At 43.3% G+C, this 16797-nt stretch overlaps 1 long non-coding RNA gene across 1 annotated transcript; it reads right to left on the bottom strand.

The window, feature by feature from the left end:
* Positions 1-2990: 2990 nt before the first annotated feature.
* Positions 2991-7521, bottom strand: LOC142829689 (uncharacterized). Its single transcript, XR_012904417.1, has 2 exons — positions 4556-7521; positions 2991-3881 (listed from the first exon to the last, which is right to left on the bottom strand). It is a non-coding gene; the product is annotated as an uncharacterized LOC142829689 (long non-coding RNA).
* Positions 7522-16797: the final 9276 nt, after the last annotated feature.

Genomic DNA, 16797 nt, shown 5'->3' with positions numbered 1-16797 from the left:
GCCAAGTGGCGGCAAGCCCCATTTGCCAGCTGCGCAGTTTTGCGCAGATCGCTCTGCGCCAGCTCTTCCGGGTTGTAATCTACTCGCCACGGGCAAGGAGATTACATTATTTGTCGAGCCCTGCTTATTGGATAGTCAACTAGTCACTTACATCCCTAATTTATACTTCACTCTTTACTCATTCAGTACACTAAATGCCTCCACAATTATAAATGTGAATGAGACAATCACCGTGTTCTCAAATGAAGTCATCCAGAAAAATAAAAACAAAAACACTTATCACCTATGGGTGAGCACTTTTTACAAAGCAATCACTATCTGATGTGCTCATCCTCAAAATATGCACACTGCATTCAAAAGACAAGCCTGAGAGCTTACATTCATAACTTTGCTACACACTAAAATTCAATGACTAACCCCTCCGCCCCGATTTTATTTCTTATTACAATAATTTATAACATTAAAACCTACCCTCTCCCCAGTCATCTTCTCCCTATGGAGAGGTGTTAACTGGCAATTTCATGTAGAATGGTCTCTTGAAGTGTGTGTGTAAACTACTTCAGCTAAACAATCTGTTCCACTTTGGGTTTAGCTGTGACACCCCCAAGGCCTGGTCTGTCGGTATGTTGCTCTAGAGTGTGAAAAATGCACACCTCTGAGCAGTGCGGTTAAACCAACCTAACCTTTGCTTGTAGACAGCACTAGGTCAACCCTTCCACCAGGGTAGTTAGCATCTCCACTGAAGTGCTATAATGGCAAACTGCAGCACTGAAACATTTTAAGTGCAAAGAAGCCTTGGCTACATTTCCCAGAACTGAAGAAAAGCTATGTGTAAGCTCACTCAAACTTCTGTTGGTCCATAGAAGATACTACTTCACCACCTTGTTTCTCTATATCCTGGGACCAAGATGGCAATAGCAACATTGAATACTTTATTTAGGTCTTTTTGAAGGTCTGTCTGCCAATTGCACATGGAATGCTTTGTTCATCATATACCTTACACTGAATCTATTTAAAAAAATGCTCCCTAGCATTTTAGAGTTTTCAATTATCAGTTTTGCTAGTATGGTGACTGGGCCTCCCCCTTGGTGACAAAAAGGGCAACCGCACCCTGTAGGGAAACAAATGTCATTTGTAAAAGGTTTTAGGTTGATGTGTTCAAGTCTCTTTGGATCAGGCATTGACACACCATAACTCGAGGGCACAGCAGCTGCTGCTTTTTCTCAAAATACTAAATCCAATAGTGGCAAAGTGTATTGGGGAAATGAGCATAAAGCATAATTGATTATGCTGTGAATCTTAATGTACTTTTATTTACTGAATCAAAAGTGCTCAAAGCTACATAACTTTTCTTGCAGCACTCTCTCACTCAGCAAACACAATAGGGATATTATAGCTATAAACTAAATGCCTTCACACATGGATCCTATCAACTCAGTCATGTGTCTATTTAACTTTTCCATAGGGAATTCACATAAATGATTTAGTTGAATATTAAAAAGAAAATATTCTATATACAAACCATTCATTTGAACCAGCATGATGCATTTTTCAGGGTTTTTTTCGTCTCAGAATATTGATTTATCAAGTCCTGCAAAGCATAATTAAATCTGTAAAACACTGACTCTGTACTCAGTTACCTTCCATCTGGGGATCACAAAGCATTTTCAGAAACAATAGTGAATTTAACTTCATGGTACCTGCAAGATGAGCATTAACCCCATTATTTAGAAGAAGAACTGATCCTGCCGCCCTTATTCATATAAATAAATGGGTCAAAACCTGGACAATCAGTCTCTAAGTAACTTGCCCAAGGTCATGCACAAATACACGGCAGACCTATGAATTAGCTCATTTTCACGTATCTTAAGGACTACTGAGAAAATTGGGCAATATACCATGATGGAAACGACTAAACTGACATCTTGCTAAAGCAATACTTAGAGAAAGCCACACCAAAACAGTTATTGAACAGCTGTAATATATGGGATCCCTTCGTCTACATGAACATTCTAAATGTATGTGTTATAATCAAGCATTGGAACACATTTGAGCAACTGATATTTATTTTAAGTTTTAACATTTGAGGGCAAATTTGTTCCAATTAACTTACACATCTAAAGTGAAACTCTAGGTATTCACATTCACACTTGAATTCAGGATTCTGCACCTTGAAAGGTCAGTGTTAGGACACTACAAAATCCCAGTAATAAGTGAGTGAGAATATTGTCTTCTTACTACAGAGTCATAGGTACAACCATCTACCCAAAGTAAAAACAAAAGCCATTTTACTTTAGATCACTGTTCTGGGAATGACTGAAAGCTATGTACACAGCAACTTCAAGTGCAACTCAACAGACAACTTTGTTTGGTAAAGCAGTGTAGTTTGTTATGTTTGCATCTCTCAGCCATTTCTGTTTATTTAAATACAATACTTTGAAACAATCATTCTTCATTCATTAAAGAGAAAATCAGTTATGTTTCTCAGTGAGAAAGAATTAAATTCATATTTACTTTGTAATATAACTTCATTATTAAAAAGGGCTAGCGCTATACTAGTTTAGGGCATTTATTGATGTGCAGAAAGATGTGCCATTAGATAAGAAGTCGATGGATGAAATGATAGGTGCAAGACTTTCAATATCCTGTAATACTTCACATGTTCAATTTATGCTCATATTAAAACAGTCTTTAAAGCTACAGAATATATTTTATTATTTAAGTCTGATTTAGAAACATTAAACATTTATTAGACCATTGGAAACTTGAAACATTTAGAAGCCCTTATTTATTAGATGTATCTGACCAACTCTACATCCCCAATTTACTAATATATTTGAGAGAAATGGCTAGTAAGTAATAAGGCATTAACCTTGTTTGAAAAAATTAGTCATAGCTTTGACAATTTTTTCTGATGTGTCAAATGAAATTTTAAAGTCAGCGTTACAGGGTATGTCCTTTAAGAATTAAATTATCAATACAAGACAAAGTAATTATTTACATTTATTGTAAATATTTTAATACATTTAATTCACATAATACTAAAGTGTGGTTAACATACCAAAATTCACAAAAAGTATCTTTCAATCATCACTAATAAAAAATGCTATCAATGTGAATTTATACTATCCATGCTTCTTGGGTTCGGTTTGCTTTACTGTAAAATCATCAAAATATACACCAGAAATTTTAAAGATTCACCTAAAATGGAACAATATATGTGTAAATGTTAAGCAAAACAATAATATTGATAGGCTTGTACTGTACAAATATTTTCTTCCAAATAAGCAGTGAAGTTCACTTCATACATTTTGGCTTTTCCCAAACAGATAATATCCATAGTTTTTCAGTATTCCTAAATATATACACGTATGATTTTAAAGATCAATACATAATTTGAAACAATACATATGCAAAATAAACAGAAAAAATACAAGTCAGTCATTGACTTCCATTCTTCAGATATCAGATCCATTCTCTGAAAAAGGTGGCAAAGATAACTTAAGCAGTAAAAGAAACAAATACTTCTTCAGACAAAATTCCAAAAGACTATGTTAAAAAAACCTAATGGTCTTCCAGTCAGCTGCACCAACAGAGCAATACTTCACTGGTATAAAAAGGAAACACTCACATTTCAGTAGCCAAGGAAAGGCTCAATTTCTGCAGAAGGCGGCGGAGGAAGAATTGTTTGCTACCCATCAGCATGCAATCCCGAGAAAACAAAGGGGATTCCCATTGTCATTGTCTTCCTCTGTAGCTGATCATCACCAGCACTAGCAAGGCAGTAGCTTGCGCAGTTATCTCCACAGCGGGCAATGTCACAACCCGACCAACAGCACAAACTACTACCTCAGCCAGGGCCATGGTGCACCCGACCCGTCCTGAAGAGGAAAATAAGCAGACAGGCACGTTGGGCAAGACATGAAATTACACGGAAGCAAAAGCAGATACCAGGGTTCTGGGTCCTTTGATGATCCTCGATGTGCCGCAGACATTAGCCAGACTCTCCTGGCCCGGCTGTGGCGAGCAGAGAGAAACCCCGCCCAGCTCCCTGCTCGGCTTTGCCCTGTTCCTGGCGTGACCTGAGCGCGCCGCGCATTAGCGACACTGCAGCCGCCTGCGGCCCCCAGCGCGGGCTGAGCTGCGAGCTGCCACCGCAGCGGGGCGGGGCGAGAGCCGAGCCCCCCCCCGCCCACGGTCTTGTCCGGACCCGCTGGGCCGGGAGCTGCGTCCCACCGGCCGTGCTGCCTACGCCTGCCCGGCACTGCCCTGCCGCCGCTGCCCGCCTCCTCCCCGGCTGCCCGGGCCGGCGAATCCGCGCTGCCAGGCAGGGCTCGGGTCTCCCCCCCCCCACCCCGGGAGAGCCCCGCGGCAGGGCGGGAAACGCCCGACCCGGCAGGCGAGCCGAGCTCCCGTCCTGTAAGGCCGCAGCTGAAGCGACGCCCCTCGGCTGAGGCACGAGAGACCCCGCTGAGGCGCCGTCCCGCGTCGCCGCCGCCTGTGTGGCCGGCTGCACTGCACCATAGAGCTCGCGTGCGGGGAGAGAGGGGCTCACCGCCACTGCCCACGTGACGAGGCATGTCAATCACCCAGCCGGCGCCATCTTGAATGGGGAGGGCTGCTGCCTCACGGAACCAAACCCTCTGTTACCCCGATCAGCGAAGATGGCGCCGGCCGGCGGGAGGCTTTTCCTCAGAGACAGAGCAGCCCTGCGCCCCCCTCTGGAGAGGCCACCTCACTCCCCGCTGCATCCGCCGAAGGGGGCCGCGCTCAACTTGGCTCCCGCGGGCAGGAGGCGGCGGCGGCGACTTTCCCGCGCTAGTTCCAGCTACATAAAATCCGCGGGAAAATATGGGGCAGGGCGCGCGTTTCTGCGCATGTCTCCGAGCGCACGGGCCTCTGGGAACTGTAGTTGTGAGGGCAGGGGCGGTGACGAGGTCTGGCTAGAGGGGAAGGTCGCGAGCGGCGGGGAGAAGTTAGGCGGCTGCAATGCCCAGCATGACAGCAGGCAGGCTGCTCGGCCATTCGCACCGGGATCAGGGTAACGAGAGATTTCCGGCAACTAGCGCCGTCCCCCCAAGTTGATATTTTCCACTAACTGCCGGAGCCTGAAATGAACAAGGCAAGGCCCTGCCCCTTAGGAAACAGCAACTGCAGGGACTGGGAGAAGAGAGATACAGGAGCATAAACCGTTTATTGCAGACACTAGAGGAAAAGCCTTACAGTGAGGCTATGGCTACATTAGTGTGATCTTGCACAAAAGCGGCTGCTTTTGCACAAACAGCTGCTGCCTGTCTACGGGGGCAAGAACACTGATGTTCTAGTGTATGAGATCAGGGCTTCTTGTGCAAGACCCTTGTTGCTCCTCTTGCACAACTGTTCTTGCACAAGAGGCCAGCGTGGACAAGCAACATGAATTTCTTGCGCAAGAAAGCTCTATGGTTAAAATGGCCATCAGAGCTTTCTTGCGCAAGAGAGCATCTACAATGGCATGGATGCTCTTGCGCAAGTTCTTGCGCTCGTCTGAGTTCTTGCACAAGAACTCTTCTGCAAAAGAGTTCTTGCACAAGATCATGCCAGTGTAGACGTAGCCTGAGTGTCTTAAAAAGCTCCAGCACTTAGTTTAATTAAAAAAAAGGGGGGAGGGCACCCCCCAGCATAATCCCAAAAAAAGGATTTTTTTTTAAACTTAGCCCAGAAAGGACAGAAACCCATAGACAAAAGATGAGGACAGAAATTTAAACAAGCATAAAAAACAAATTTTAACAAAGAAAGCAATTCATCATTAGCACAAATTACCAAAGGAAGTAGTTGATTATTTAGTGCTTAGATTTTTGACCAAATCACATCTTCCTGAAAAGTAACAGGTTGACTAGATGATGATCACTCTACAAGATTGGTAGTAATGGGCAATATAGTTCACAGCTTAAAAGAACTACCGAAGCACAGCACTGAAACTGAAGTTACAGAGAAAAACATCTCTTTAAAAAACAGCTGCTTATATTTTTGAATTACAGTTACACAAGTAGCAAGGCACTATTCTCACACACAAAATGACAGAATCCTTAATTCCAGTATATACTCAGACACAGCTGCTGACCCTACGGACAAAAGTTTTGGTTATACCAACTCCCATGGTTCAAAATTCCTGAATTCTAGCCTGAAGAAGTCAGAAGACTGGTATAAAAAAATCAATATAGCTATTAGTTCTTCTGTCTTTTGAGCCTTTAGGCTAGTCACATTTTTCAGTTTACTACATAAACCTGAAGGCCAGAAACTTTATGAAATCATTTAAAGAGATCACAACCTCAGGAACTGAGGCTTGAACACAAACACCTAACATTGTAAGACTCATGATAAAATCAGGAAATCATTATTTTCCTTTGATTTGGTTTTGCAGTGCTATTTTACTGATTTTACTTTGGTTTCATTCTGCATAGCGTGTGCATCAGTAAAGTTTCATCTCCACTAGCCCTTTTGTCAGCATAACTTTTGTTAGGCAGTGGTGTGAAAAAAAAAACCCTGGACTGATGTAAGTTGCACCAATGTAACTACCACCACTCATTAGGAATGGTTAATTATGCTGGAGAGAGAGCGCTTTCCTGCTGGAATGGAGCAGCTGCACTGGGGACCTTAGAGATGTGCTGCTGTAAGGTCTATAGTGTAGACATAGTCAAAGTGCCAGGTCGCTATTCTTTTACAAATCTCTCTAGGGGCAGGGTGTCTGGCCAGGAGGAAGGGGGCGGAGGCAGAAGCAGGGACTCAGTAAAATGGGGTGAGGGGGCTGAGGGTGCAGGAGATGTGTGAGGGGGCTGCGGGTGCAGTGAGTGAAGGTGCTGGGGTCTCAGATTTGTGGAGTATGAGTGACTAGGCTGGGGGTGCAGGGTTTATAACATCTCCCCTCTCTTCCCCACCCTGGAGCACTGGGGAAGAGGGAGGAAGGAGGCTGGGTGTCTGAGGATGGAGGGGCAGCGGGACACAGAGTGATGTGATGTCACAGTTGTCCTGCAGGAAATTGCTTTTTAATATACAGTAAACTTCCGATAATCCGGCACCTTTAGGACCCAGGGGGTGCCGGATTATCAGATATGCCGGACTATTGGAAGGGGGGGCTATGAGGGATCTGGGGTGGTGTGGGGAGGATGCCACTACAGACCCCTTATAGCCCCCCCTTCCGATAGTCCGGCTCTGCCCCAGGCATCCCCTATTCAGCCGCTGCTGGTCAGTTTCAGCAGCGGCTGAGTCGGGACGCCTGCAGCAGATTAGCTGGGGTGCTGCAGGGTTGGTCCGGTAGCGTCGCTCCTTGGCACTGCAAGACCAACCTGGCAGCACCCCAGCTGCTCTTGGGGACGCCTGGGGAAGAGCAGCTGGGGTGCTGCCAGGTTGGTCCCGCAGCACCGAAGGGTGGTGCTACCGGACCAACCCTGCAGCACCCCAGCTGTTCCCAATTCAGCTGCTGCTGAAATTGACCATTCCCGGAGTCAGCCGCTGGTCAATTTCAGCAGCAGCTGAATCAGTGAAGCCGGGGGCAGAGCAGCTGGGGTGCTGCCTGGTAGGTCCCGTAGCGCTGCCCCTCGGGGCTGTGGGACCAACCCGGCAGCACCTCAGATATCCCCATTCAGACGCTGCTGAAATTGACCAGCGGCTGACTCCAGGAAGCCTGGGGCAGAGCAGCTCTGCCTCGGGCTTAAGCAGCAGCGGTTGGTCCGGTAGCGCTGCCCCTCGGTGCTGCGGGACCAACCCAGCAGCACCCCAGCTGCTCTGCCCCAGCTGTCCCCAATTCAGCTGCTGCTGAAACTGATCAGCAGCTGATTCTAGGAAAGCTGAGGCAGAGCTGCTCTGCCCCAGGCTTCCCGGAGTCAGCCGCTGGTCAATTTCAGCAGCGTCTGAATGGGGATAGCTGAGGTGCTGCCGGGTTGGTCCTGCAGCCTCGAGGGACCGCGCTATGGTACCTACCAGTCAGCATCCCAGCTGCTCTTCCCCTGGCTTCCCTGATTCAGCTGCTGGTCAGTTTCAGCAGCGGCTGAATCGGGGAAGCGGGGGCAGAGTAGCTCCAATGGTGCGGCTGCCCGGAGCACTTCCGGGTTCCTGATGGTGCCGGACCATCAGATGCAGGACCAATGGAGTTTTACTGTATAGAGATCAGATAGAGCAGGCAGGAGAGCAGACAGCCATGCTGAGCCCCTGGGAAAGGTGAGGGGGAGCCCCTCAGGCAGAAGGAGCGGGACCAGGGACAGCCAACCATTCATGCCACCCAGCGTGCGTAACCCTCCCCCCTTCAATCCCCCAAACTATTAGAGATGCCCAGATTATGCCAGTGTAGTTTCACTGTAGTTGAAAAAGCTAAACTCATGTCAGCAAGAAGTAGCCACACTTCTACCATCAGAAAATCAGAAGAAACAAATGGTTCAAAGGACAAATGGTTCAAAGGGAAAAGCCAAGGAAAAGACATTCTGTATGTGCCTTCCCTATTTTTTAATTGATAGTTATGTCAGATATCACACTACAATCTGTTCACCATCTCTGCTTTACAAGACATTTTAAAAAGTCATGCTATTATAGGAAGTGCATACATAGAAAAATGGGGTTCTTATAACTTTGGAATAAGTTGCAATAATAACCTTGTTTGTGACATCAAAATCATTAAAAAAAATATGCGCTTCATAATGGAAAAATAGAAGTAGTGTAGCTTAATAGTCAAACCCTGGGAATGGCAACTAACAGCTGGGTTCTGTTCCTGGTTCTAGAAAATACTTGTTTAAAATCAGGCAAATCGCGATAAGAATTTTTCTCACATAGATTCAGTGAATTAATTCAATAAATCTGCTAATTGAAGCCAGCAAAGAAAATGAAAATTACTATACAGGAATAGATTAACTGAGGAAACACAGAACCTCATTTCATGCAATTGTGCAGGGGTACTAAACAAAGCAATAAGCTTCATAAATAACTCCATTATGAAAAAAGACTCTTCCAAACTGTATAAATCAGTATACACATCAGGAAACTTCAGATCTTAAAATTAAATTTTGAAAAGAGTGAAAATACTACAGAATTGTTTTGATTATAAAACAAACTAGGGCCTTTGCTTGCTACGCTTGCCTACTCCCGTGTCTCTGGCTGTTTTCACTTGGCTAAGAAAGCCTGTTGACGTCATTCTGTCGCCTGAAAGAACATTCTGCTGTCCAACAGGGAAAACTTTTTTACACAGAGAGAAAATAAGTGCAGTCAAGAATTCTGAATTGATATATTTTTAACAGATTTGAGATTACATGTTTCAAATATGAGTCATGTAATTTGTTGTGCTACAGGTTGAACCTCTCTAATCCAGAACTCTCTTGTCCAGAAACATGTGTCATTCCAAAAGATTTTAGTTAGCTGGATGTCCACTTTTCATGGGTGTGACCAAACTTCTTGTGGTCCCATAAAGTTTGTTTATAGCCACCAGTCCTAGCTTTCAGTATTCTGTGCTGTTATTTAGCTCTAATTTACCCCAACTGTCTTCTAACAGCACAGTAAATAGTGGAAGTGTTGGTAATGCTGCTAGACAATACTGACTTCATGTGGTCCAGAAAATGCTTTCATTTGGAATCAGTCAGGTCTCGAGGGTTCTGAACTTGAGAGGTTCAACCTGTAGGGGAAGGCATTTTTGGACTGTTTATATTGAAATAAAAGACCTGCAGGATGGCCATGGCAGACCTGGATTAGCTAACTCAGGCTGAATTTTAGTTTTACAAAAAAAATAGGAAAGAATGCCTCCAGAGTCACTATAATGTTTGGATCAATTATATCAAAAAGAACATGAAGAATAAAGAGGAGATATCTATTGCAAAGAGAATATATTTCTACGAAGTTCCACTAAGAATAAGGACCAACAGCACTCAGTATGTTAGACAAATATGCTTTTTCCAAACACTATGTTACTGAAGTTTTTAGAAAACTTTACTCTTTCTTGAAAACTCATCTTCTGTGTTTCACAATCACTTACACAATACAATATCAAAGTTGCTTCAATTTCTGGAATACTGTGTGCTATACTGCTCACCCATATTTAAGAATCATGAATTCAAATGGGAACAGTTACAGCGAATAACTATTGGGACGATCAGGGAATAGAAAAATTTATGAGAGGAGCCTGGAAGAGTTTGGCTTGCTTTGCCTAGAAAAACAAGGGAATATAACAGTTCTTTAGAAATATAGGAGCAGTAAATTCTAGGGAGGGTGAAAGAGTTACTAAGCCTACAAAACAAGAGTTAGCACAACAAGTGGGTATATGGAGGCCAGGAATAAATTTAGGCTTCAAATTAGGTAGTTTCTAATCCTTGGAGGAGCAAGTTTCTGGAACAGCCTCCCATGAGGACTTGTAGGGGGAAAGAGTTTTCAAAGAGCTGGGAAAAAGCCCCTCAAAAATCCCAAATGTATTTTTGTTTTGTTTTTAAAATCCTCTTCCTCCAGGATATCAGAAATGTGACACTGGACCTGATTTCTCCGTGAGGTTCTTAGAATTGACCTGGGGGAGTTTTGCTTTCCTCTGGATTGGGGGGGGAGGGGGAGGGGAGGTTGCAAGGGCTATCTGGGTATAATTCACTTCATTCCCTCTGATTGCAGGGGCCTCAGAAATTGGTACATCTCCAACCCTTCCATTTTCTGCCTAGGCACACAGCAGTTTCTTCTCCAGAGGGATGTAATACACACTTCAGTCTAATTTCAGTTGTTGGGTTTAGTGTGTATTGATGGTCTGTGATATACAGGAGGACAGACTAAATGATGAAGTGGTCCCTGCTGGCCTTAAATTCTATGACTAGCATACGAATGACCAGTAAGGTAAATAGAGCAAATAATTTCCTAAATTTTTTTCTCCACACCATTCAAGATTTTATATCCCTTTCTTATATCACCCCCTTGATCATCTCTATTCTAAGATGACCAGTTTCCAGTTTTTTTAATCTCTCCTTATATGGAAGCCGTTCCATACTCCCCATTTTTTTGACCTTCTCTGTACTTTTTTTCCCAAGGCTATAGTTAGTGTTCTTTTTAATATATATATATATATATATATATATATATATATATATATATACACACACACACACACATAAAAGAACACTAACTCATTTTTATATATTTTTCATGATAAACTGCTATATGCCAATGCTTATTTCTTTTTATTAGTTTCCCTTTAATGACCTTTCTTTTGAATCAATTAATCAGTATACTGAAAAAGTTCACAATTTTATACATTCTATGGCTTAATGACATGAGTTAATAAGATACCAGGGCAAACACAGTTTTCAATTTCCATATTAGAAGATTCATATCTCTTTGATAGGGTACAAAGATGATGACCTTCACTTCCACAGAGAGGGAGTTTGAATTTTTATCACAGTTGGAGAAATACAAATAATGCTAGAAAATTGTTTCTCCGTGATGAAGATTTGGCTGATTTGTTAGCCGTATCTACTCCGAAGTAATTGCAGCATGTTGCATATATAATTAATTACTATTTTTCTATAATAGTACATGAATAGCCACATATCACTAAAACTCATCATGTATATTTAGTAAAATCTTCCAAATTTCAACACACTGAGAATCAAAGCAACTCTTTTTCTTTTTAGCTTGAGAATCTAAGGCAACTGAAAAGGAGAGGGAAATGGAAACTCAAAAACAATTAAAAAAGGAACAAGGTATTATTAATATGATGGGAAGTCTCTCCATATAGTCATACTTATGAGGTTGAGGCATCTGTTCTATGAGCCTCTAGAACCTTCTAGTGAGCAGTGGCCATGAGGGCCATTTGGACTCCATCCCCTTATTCCATGGTAGAAGATTCCAAAGATAAAAAAGGGACTGTGGCCTTGACACCTTCTGTAGAGCTTCCATTAATTGAAGAATTCTTAACCCAAGATAGTGAAGGGAAGAAAGATGGAAACATTTCAATGTGAAGATACAACACTTTTGAAGAAAGTAACTTCTGTGTTGAGGTCACCTATGCCTATTTTCACTTTTGAAAGGGGTGCTGAAGAGTGCATGGTGAGCATATACTGCCAAAGTGAACATTAGCTTTCAGTGCCAAATTATTAGAAGGCATTGCAACTGAGGCAGACTTCAACTGAGGGAAAAGAGTTGTCTAATGCATGTGCAGAACTTGCAAAATTCAATGAAGGCAGTGCAAAGGCAGCTATAGAAACTGCATATGATTCACTTGTGTACACTGGTATCTCCAGAAGGATGGCTAAATGATAAGTCATGATACAGAATTTGATTAATCTGCACAGCCTCTGAGCTGTGATAACTGGTTCTTGGTTTTTCCCCTCGTATGTTGCTAAAGTTCAGGGAACTTGATAGGTTTGGCCACATAAAAACTGTAACTTAAATGCCCAGTGGACATCCAGAGTATGAGGGCTTTTATCACCATAATTGAATGAGGTTTGGGGGCAAGAGAGAGACTAATGGCACGAAAGAGATGGAAATAAGACTACTTTAGACAAGTGAAGGTGGAGCCATGTTTTCTGTGGCCCACAATTAGGCTATCCTTTTTCTAACTAATTAGGCTAAAGTTATGGCTAGAAAATGATGAGCAAAATTTTGAACAGCTGCCTCCTGAGTAAGGCTATATTGTAGTCACAGGTATTTTTAGTAAAAGTCAGGGACAAGTCATGGACAGTAAACAAAAATTCGCAGTCCCTGATCTGTGCATTACTTTCTACTATACAGGCACTCCCAGAATTACAAAGTTCTGCACATACAAACAAAAGCTCACCTGCTGCCTCAGGCAGGGGCATCCTTAAGATTTCTGGGGCTCTATACAATATTATTAAACTTATGCCCCAATAGTGGGTGGGTGATGTGATTAGAGATGTGATTTTATAATTTTCAGCAACACACTAATGAAATATTTTTAAAGCAAATTTTAAAATCAGGTCCTTTAGATACAGCAAATTCAGAAACTGACAGCATATACCTGTGGGTTCCAAATGCCTGTTAAATGGCTTCATTACCACTTGAATAGCTCTTTCAAAGGTTCAGTGTTTTGCCAATAGGCCTGGCAGGCTTTTTCCACTTTTAAGTTAACTAGATCCTTACCGGAGGAAGCAGTCACAGAACAGGAATAGGAAGGAGTGGGTGGACAATAAGACACCTAGGTGTATCAAATTTTCTGATACCCAATGCAGCTGTGTATTCTGCCCATGGCTAAGGACAAGCCTGGCCTCAAGGGGAGCAGGGAAGAGATACAGGTGGTGCCGAGCAGTGCAAGTGCTGGCCGGAAGACTGGAGGAGTAGGGGATGGTTGTGCAGCTAGTAGCTGGAGAGCAGTGCTTTGAAGGGGAAACCACCACTTCTCTCTAGCTGCTGACTGCATGGCTCATTGCCTTCTGGTGAGTGGGGGCTGGGTGCAGCCTGTGGCAGGGGTGGGGGATCAGGCTGGTCTCAGGAGCTGGCGTAGGGACTGTGGTGTGCGTGTATATAGCGGTCGGGGGATGCCCAGCAGTCCCCTTCAGAATCTTCACCTATCTCCTCATCTTCCATTATTTAAACCTGCCATTCCTCAAGCACCAGAATCCAAGGTTAGATAAAAAGCTATTTCTACTATTTTTCCATTGCAAAAATATGGTATTTCAGCTACTTTATAGGTATAATAGGCTTTTGTGGGCTACCCTAGGAACCTAACTACCATTTAAAAGTTTGTGTCTACAGGAAAATGTATTCCAAGTTCAAAACAACTGACTTAAAACCAATTTTTGGAACACAACCCATTCTTAAGTTGGGGACTTTGAGTACCCCTAACTAAAATTCAGGGTGGGACCACTCTTTGGGGGGCAGAGGTGCTGAAGGGAAGCATGCACTGGTGGGGCATGCAGGCTCCTTACCGGTTGCGTGGAGCTCCCCAGAAGCAGCCGGTATGCCCCTGCAGCTCCTACTGATGGAGGGAAGACCAAGAGGGCACATTATGCTGCCCCCCCCCATGAACTGTGCTTTTATCCCCCATAGTTGGCTAGGAACCACAACAAAAGGAAGCTGCAGGGGCAGTGTTCATGGCAGGGGCAGAACACAAAGGAGCTACCTTGGGCCATTCCTCTGCCCCCCACCAGGAGCTGCAAAGACATGCTGGCCACTTCTGAGAACCCTCCCCAAGGTAAGTACCGTCCCACATTCCAACTTCTTACCCCAGCCTGAACTGCCTCCCACATCTAAACTGCCCTAGCAGAGCCTGGTGTGGCTGGCCCAGAGCTCCTTGATTTGCTTGGGCAGTCCTGCAGCCAGCTGCATTAGCCACTGCAGAAGTCATGGATGTCACAGAAAGTCACAAAATCCATGACAGACATGCAGCCTTACTCATGAGCATGTGAGTAAATAACTGCAGTCCCATGGTAGAGGAGATTCTATAAGTAATATCTGTAAGGCAGGCGGAGATGAATGTCCTACCATAATTGTGATACAGTCAATATATTGCAATGGAGAGTCCATTTTTTCCTGTGGCTATTCCAGTAAGCCCCACCTGGAGAAAGTTCTACATGAAGCTGGCTACTCTGGGTGACTGAAAATTATCAATATGCATCAGTAGGTGGAAAGCTGAGATGCAGTGAAAACCACAACAAACAGAACTCAAAAATACTCTACAGGCTTAGTTTTACTCTAGTCTGGGCTGCTCAGATAGGAATAGGTTTGTTTGACCAAAAGTTTCAAATTCCTGACACAGCCTCTTGGACCTGTGATGAAGAGCCTTGGCAGTCTAGAATCAGTAGTCCTGGGTGGAAACTTTTACTTCAAGTGTAAACAAAGAAATCCAGTAGATTGGAAAGCAAGGTTTGTGATTCCAGCATTAGACCCAAAGTGCTAGAGGGTAAAGCTGCAAACGTTTTTTTTTAAACGTACTTGCAAACGTTTAAAAATGGAATAATTAGAGACAATGTATTTCTAGAATAGAATTACAGAGCTCTCAATAAGTAAAAAGCTGATATAGGGTAGTCTGAAGTTAAAGAATTGTAAACATTTCTATTTACAGACTCATCTCCAAATAAAGACATATTAAGGCACAATTAGCATATTAACAACTTTTCAGAAGAGCTGAATAAAATCTTAATTCTTGATTTTTTTAAATAAAAATTGAAGATTATTTTAGCACTAGAGGATAGTGGGAAGAGTAGTTTGGGGCTTAATTCTTGGTGGTGCTTGTGTATGGATCGCTAATGGCTTTCTGACCCATGCAGTTTTTCCTAGGATCAGAAACCAATAAAATACTAATCTATAGAAAAAGGAGAAAATATGCAAATTACTCAAACTGTTTACTTGTGAATTTCATCATTCTGTTAGTATTAGAGGTGATTTGTAACAACGGGGTCTTCAGTCATTGAATGTTTCTACATAAAAGAAAGGGAATAAGGCTTAAGTAAAACAAAACAGTAATAAAATACTTTTAAAAATTCTTATAACATGCAATGCTTTATATGTAGATTTAAACATTTTCCTTTAGAAATGATAAACTGGACTTCTTTGGAGAAATTTCCTAGGAAAGCAATACAAATCTATACACCATGCTTTAGTGCTATACAGGTGAGAACAAGAATTTGTTTTTTAAGTAAATTACTAGAATTAGGCTTAGTATGTGGCAAGGTCTGGGATGGATCTGGGTGCAGGAGAGGATTCTAACCAGGAGGAGGGATATAGGAACAAGTGCAGGGTTGTGACCTGGGCCAGGGAGATGGGGGATGTAGCGGTAGGGACTGGGGTGCCAGGTGCAGACTGTGTCCAGAAGGCACTTTTTTTAGGCAGCTCCCAGGCAACAGCCCAGAAGAACCGTCAGGCAGGCTCGCTCCCTGCCTGCTAACCCCCTGAATGCCACTCTCAGTGGCTTACCATGGAGCTCATGTGTGTCTGCATGCCATATGCTCCGGGGGGGGGGAGGTGGGAAGGGGGAGGGAAGAGATAGATAGGGGCCTGCAGGCCTGCACTCCCATTGGCCAGAAACTGAGATTCTTCTGGGGGCAGAGGCAGCATGCAATGCTACCCTCCTCCCCTCCCGAAGCGTTCAGAGAAGCACATGACTTCTGCAGCTGGTTACTTTGAATAGTGTGTGGAGGTGGGGGTAGGGAGCCTGCCCAAGGGTCCAACTGAGCTGCAGGACAGTGGCAGGCTGGATGCCACTGATGTAAGCCCATTAACATTTTAACCATTTATGAATTATCATTTTTAAGAGAGCCCACTGCAATAAAAGAAGGGAAGCATGCATAACTATTTTTTTACTCAATTAAAAAAAAAGACAAAAGGAGAAATAAAAAACGTAAATGTAAAATATAAGGCTTAAAAAGCCTCCCCACTCCACAAAGCTTCAGGAGAGATCCAAGATTTTTTACCATTTCTTTTTCTCCTCATTCATTTGAAGATTCTGTATAAATTGCTCTCCTCATATTTAAATCCTCTATGGACTTGATTCCACCTATCTCACTAATCTTTTTTCTTCTTGCTCTCTTCCCTGCTTGTCTAGCATTGGTGTCTCTGCTTATTCACACAATCTCACCACTGTTGGTATGAGACTTTCCTGCACCTCCTAACATCTGGAATAGACTTTTTGCATGTTTCTACCTCATCAGCTCTCCATTTGTTTCTACTAAAGACAGCTAAAAAGAAATGAGAAACTCAAGTTTGGGTTTAGTCAATGATTCTAGTGAGGAACGGTTGTAGCCAGACACAAAACCCCATCTTGTTTTTCCACGAGCCCCATCTTGTTTCCCCCCCCCCCCAGAGAGCAAGAGAAAGGCAGTCAGCCTTTGATGCCCTGGGAACACAGGTTTGCTG

Source organism: Pelodiscus sinensis, chromosome 1 (genome assembly GCF_049634645.1).
Source record: "Pelodiscus sinensis isolate JC-2024 chromosome 1, ASM4963464v1, whole genome shotgun sequence".
Taxonomy (NCBI): Eukaryota; Metazoa; Chordata; order Testudines; family Trionychidae; genus Pelodiscus; species Pelodiscus sinensis.
This window is presented reverse-complemented; position numbering and strand designations above follow the sequence as displayed.